Source organism: Coloeus monedula (genome assembly GCF_965178545.1).
Source record: "Coloeus monedula genome assembly, chromosome: 18".
In the NCBI taxonomy this organism is placed as follows: domain Eukaryota; kingdom Metazoa; phylum Chordata; class Aves; order Passeriformes; family Corvidae; genus Coloeus; species Coloeus monedula.
Window position 1 is genome coordinate 383,247 of NC_138798.1, and position 6,000 is coordinate 389,246.

Below are 6,000 nucleotides of genomic sequence, written 5' to 3' on the forward strand. Positions count from 1 at the left end.
CCATTCTCCCCAAGCTCAGCCCAGGTGAAAAGTGCATTTTGGTTGTGCCAGGCTACGTTGGATGCTCAAGCCTGCCCCCAGAACTCTCTCAAATCCAGGTTATTCCCATACTTGACCTCCAAGAAATCTATGTGAGTGGGATGAACAGATGGAGGCAGAATTTGGAGGTGGCAGCGTCCCAGAAGAGCAAGTGGCAGCAAGGGGCAAATGCTGCCAGAGAAGCAGGAGGAGCAGCAGGGAGGTTGAGAACATGAAGGCTTTGGCTCATGGCTGTGGACATGCCCAAGGTGGGGGCTGTTCTTGGTGGGGAGATGGAGCCAAAGCAAGACCAGAGCCTCTCCCCATGCAGTGACCAGATGGAGAGAGAAATGCAGCTCCAACATTTGTGGAAGCCATAAAGAGGAGAGACTCTCTGAACTAGCTCGTTTCAGTGCCTGTTGTGAGCCTAGCTGTGATTAAACTGCACAAGTGAGGCCCCAAGGCAGCTGTGTGCACTTTATGAGGGTCGGGAGCCAAACAGCAGCTCCTTGCTTGCAGATTAACAACACCACAGATTTACAGCACCTTCTGTCACTCACCCAGAAAGCCACTTCAGGATGTGTCAGGCCAGTGTACCCCACCAGCCTCTACATCTCCATGGCCAGAGCCACCTGGAACATCCTAGCACAGCCTGGTCCTGCCAAGATCCTGCTCTGCACCCATAACTGCAGTGCTGCTTCACTGCTGCTCTTGTTGGGTGTTTTTCTTTTTTCTCTCCGCCCCACCATAAGATTTTTCCTCACAGCCCTCAGGACCTTTACAGCCACAATCAAGGGGGCAGAAAAATTTCCTCATTGTATAAGAGCTGGGAATTCTTTCAAAGCTAGCAGAGAGAACTCTCCTTTTATTTTCACCAGTAACCAAAAGAAGGGAAGGAGTCCCACTGCTTTATAGAACATTTATGTACATGAATTGCACAGAAACAGAGCAGAAGTCTCACTCAGCCTTTGTCCAGCTCTGCACAGGGAATAGCCTGGAGAGCCTTCCTGCTGTTCCACAGCTACCAGCAGGGCTCTCGCGGAGCCCTCAGCATGCAGCCAGCACCATGCTTTCCCTCTCAGCATCTCCCAGCTGCCTGCAAGAGATTTGACATCCTAAGGAAGCCAGAGAAATGGCAATTACCCAGACTGGTAATGGGACACAGCACTGGCTGTTCCAGAGTGCTGTCAGGAAGGCAGCATGTTACACACTCAGGGACACCCTGTGTCACACACCTAGGAACACCCTACGGCACCTGAAAGAAAATCTGCCCTGGTAGGATTTTTCTAGTTTACCAGAGCTGAATGAGGAGGCAGTGGTGAAATAATGAGGTTTCTGCAACTTCTCAGCACTCAGGTGTCCCTTTGCTTGAGCAGAGCTGTGGCCCTGTCACTCCAGCCCAGGCACAGGTCTGCCCGGTTCCCAAACAAGATACATCTTGCTCCAAGCACCACAAATCCCCAGGTGAGGGAAGAGTCTTTCCTGCTCTGGAATGCTCCAGGGAAGGAGCAACTGTCAGGTGTGTCACCACCATAGCAGCCAGTGACCAGCCCCAGAAAGAACCAAGTGACAAAACAAAAAAGGAAACACAACAGTGAAACCCTGTGCAGAGTTTACAGAAAAAAGTACCTGTAGTGCTAAGAACCTAGTTTAAAGGTTTTCTTTTATCTGAGACTGTTAGATGCTTGAGAAAAACCTCCTTTGGAAAAAAAGGCTTTTTAAAGCTTTAGTCATTTTCTTAAAAGTTTACTTTGAAGGACAACTCCATACACCTAGAAAACAAAACTTCCACCCTGAAAAAGCAGAGTTATTTAGAGCTACTTCACTTTCTGGTCCCTTACTTAACTGCACTTCCAGATCACTTTTCCCCTTTCCCATCTCACTTTCACCCCGACCCTCATAATTCTCACACCTGTAGAAATTACACTACACACATGTTCAGTTTTACCTGTACCATTTCCCTGAGACATGCTCTCCCACATTTCCAAGCCACACCTGCTTCATGCCTCCCCTCTCCTGTTGCGCAGGGTCCAACCAGTCTAGGTAGAAAAGGGAGAGAGCATCAGGTACATAATGTGCTCTCAGCAGTTTACTGGGAATTCTCAGGATGTTTTCCCTCTGCCCCAGAGCAGCTGAGCTCCATCACGATCCCTGAACTTCCAGCCCCAGCTGCACAGGTAGGGCAAGAGCAAACAAACTCTGAGATGCTGAGCACATTCATATTTCAAAAAAATTTTTTTTTCAAAAGAAGTAAGAGAGTTGAATCGAGCTTTATCACTTCCCTTTTAAAGTTTGGCTTTCTAAATGATTTCATTTGGGAGAGCAAAGAAGCACCTCCCAAGCAGGCGAAGGCTGGAGAGGTCAGCAGCTGGGGCATCAGCTGTGATGGGATCCTGTCCATCAGGCATGGAGCAGCCAGCAGCAGAGGCGGCTGGGAAAAAACTTGAATATCTCAAATGCAAAGACCAATTCAAGCACCACATCATGCCCATCACTGCTGAAAGATAGGAAATGCCTCCAGGGACATCTCAGCCCTCGTGTTCCAGTTGGCGCAGGGCTGTGCCAGCTCTTTCCTGGCGTAATGGCTCCCAGTGAGAGTCCCAGGCTGGGGTGAACTTGCTGGGTCTGATCCTGACACTGACAGGTTGAATTAAATCTTGTGTTTCGAGCTGGAATGCATAAAAGGAGCTGAGTAAAATGAACCATGGGAGTAAGTGATAAGGTGAGAAATCTGCTCAGCAAAACCAACTGCCTCGGGGCCTCCTGCACATGAAAGGACTTGAGATGGTGCCATAGCGATGGAGAAACAGTGGAGTTCCAGGAGAAATCCCAGAGAAACCTTGTTTAAACTTGGACTACTTAAAAAAGCAATAGGAAAAGTGGTACAGAGAGCTCTGTGCCCTGGGCCTGCTGCCATTGTCCCATGTCCCTGTCCCCTCCCGGGGTCTTGCTGCTCCCACAGGGGCTGTGTGTGTGCAAAAATGTGCACGGCCTGTGCTGGAACTGGGCTGCTGTGATCTCTAAAAATGCTCAGTTACTGCCTGAGAGCTCCTGGAAAGCTCCTGCCTCCATTCTGCCCGCAGAATTGTGTGGTGGGTGCCTGCCACTGCTGTGTTACAAAGTTAAATGCACCTGTGGAAATCCCTTCTGGGTGTGTGCCAGTTTCAGTGCAGTTCTGTTAGAGGAGACATCTATGCCTGTTCTTCCCACTGCTGTCTGCAGTATCCCCGGGCTGATGGCAGGGCTGGGACCTGGGCTGTGGGAAGCTGCTCTCCTGCCTGCTGAGCATGGACTATGCATGCCTTTCCCATGTGCATAGTCAGTGATGCCAATGCATCCAGCGGCTCTTTGGTTTTCCACAGGATGCATATTGAGTGCTCGGCATGGTGTTCACAGCCAGGGATGGCACAATAATCTGAGCAAGAGGTGTTCAGGGCTCTTGGAAATGTCAGCCTTGTACAGCTCAGGCATGCTGGGGCTGCATTTTCCTGTCTGCAGAGCAGGTAGGGAGTTAAATGTCAGTACTTGTAGGTCTCCCTTGGCAAGGATCCAGACCTTTCAGTGCGTGCATACCCACCTGTTCATCCCCAAAGCTGGACACTGCAGTTGTCATGCTTAGGAAGGAGGAGGCTAGAGGTCACCTGAAGGTTTCCAGGATGCTGGAGGTACCTGGAGAGTCAGTCTACACTTCTTGGCTTTGTAAGCAGCTCAAATCTAGCTGGATGTGCCTGAGTGCCTGGTAAAGGTTTGTTCTGCAAGGGATGTCCCTCGGGCTTTATGGAGCAAACTCCTGCCATGGGACAGGCAGTTCCAGGGAAGTGAAGGATGGCAGGCACATCATGCTGGTAACTCGGCTCCTCACCTCCCACACAGCATCCCACTATGTCCCACTGAAACCAGTCCCTGAGCTGCCCTGACCATCACTGTAAGTCTGGCCTCGCTCCTGGAGGTTCTTGAGGATGGGAACAACCCTTTATGGAGCATGGGATGCCAGAGCCTGGAGGGTAGCACAGCAAATGTCCCAACCCCCAGCCGACAGCCGCACTACCTCCCCAGGCAGGGGCTCTGCAGAGCTCAGCATGTTCTGAGAAGCCTCAAGTTTGCATCATATACTGGGCTAGAGGTCTGAGGACCACGTCTTCTGACAGCTCATCCTCCTGCAGGTTGGAGAGCGATGTGAATACAAGGAAAGGCGCCTGATCCCCATTATAATGCTAATCTCCTCCAACTCCCAGTAGGAGCCGAGTAGCATCCTGTTAATGAAATTATAACCATGGCTCACACGGTGCATTTCTGCTGAACACATCTGAAATCTCTTTCCCTCAGAGGCTACATAACCAACGCCTGGGAGTTATCTTGCTGCTGTTATAGAAGCAACACGATTAGAGTGCTGAAGCTAATTTAAATCCTGTTGAATGCAATTGTAATGCAGTGAGTAAATCTGGTATGCGACATGTCGTTGAGACATCCTTAGAGTGGGCACATCAGGCTGATCCCCAAAAGTTTAAGGGCTATATTTAGAGACTTCAACATAAATTGCAAATCCTTCGTGAGCAGGTTCTGTTTGATGAGACTTTCAGCTGCTTAAGGTACAAGTCTCATTTAATTGCGTGACAACTCCAGGACTCTTAGCTGGCCCCATACTGAAGTATCTTCTTCTATCCTCAGTTATCCTGAACATCTTCCAGGTACTGCAACATCTTTGCTCCCAACGTGAGCAACAGGTGTGCAGCTGTGGGAAACTACTGTGCTAAATTTGAGCACTGGCAGGGAGGCAAAAGTGGAGCTTAACTGCATAGGTCTGTTGTGTTGGGGGTTCTTCTAGTCTTGCTTTATGGGCTTAGAAGGGATTTGGGGTGACTGTGTGGGTTTTTAAGAGCTGGGTTGTGTACACCTGAAAGAAATGTCTCAGCCTCTGTCAAACAGCAATTCAGCTCCCACGCACAGCCAGGACATCACCCTGGGAGTTACACAGAGGTCCCTGTGCTGCAGGGCAGCCCTGGCAGCTCAGGTAGTGACAAGCAAACCAAACACAGGGCTGAGAGGTTTCAACTTGACCTTTACAAGCTGCTGCAACATCCCAGAGCTCCAGCAATCGCCACCTTGCAGAGCCTCAGCAAACAACCCTCCAGTCCAGCAGGGAGTGGAATCAGTCGGTCCCTGTCCCAGCATGACAGCAGACTGCAGCATCCAGCTGCTCCCCTGAGCCTGACACCAGGACAAGTGTTCCTGACAGGCATTTTATCATTGTTCCCGTGATACTGAGTGGGGTTGAAATTGTGCCTCTTCTCCTCCTCTTTTCCCCAGCACACCTGAGGGCAGTTCACAGGGATGCAGTGGAGCAGAGGGCTCCTGATTCTACCCCCCCAGACAGTGACAGAGCATTTTGTCCCAGTTCAAGCCAGCCCCATCTCTGGCTCTTGGCCATGCCTGACATGGATTTCACACCCCGCTCCATTCTCTCCCCTCACCTGATGCTGTCAGGATGTTCTCATAAGGCCAACACGCAGCACTGCACTGCTTTCAGCCCTCTATGGGAGCTTTGTCCTCATGTCGCTGCCCCTGGTCCACCATGTCATGATTTCCTTTTCCGTAATTTAACATCCTACCCCACAAAAATAAAAGTGTGGGGAGGGGAAGAGAAATGTGTACAAGGAGCAGCAAGAAAGGGGTCCCAAACTCTGCGAGGAGATGATCTGTCACCTGTCTTTATGGCAGTAGAAGAACAAGCTACATCTTTACCAGGGTAAAGCAGCTCAGCTCTTTGCCCCACCACAGGTGTCCTGTAGTCTTTGCAGCCCCAGACTTGTCTTGGCTGCCCACACAGCAGGGTTGGCTCTGGGAGTCTCTTGTGTTCCCCTGAGCCAGATGTTCCATTGCCTCCAGAACATAAGACTCCTCCTAACTGAGGTATCAGCCCAGGGTTTTGTGGCAGAGCTGGAAACTGTGCTCTCCTGATCTTTAGAGCCTCTCCATTGCTCC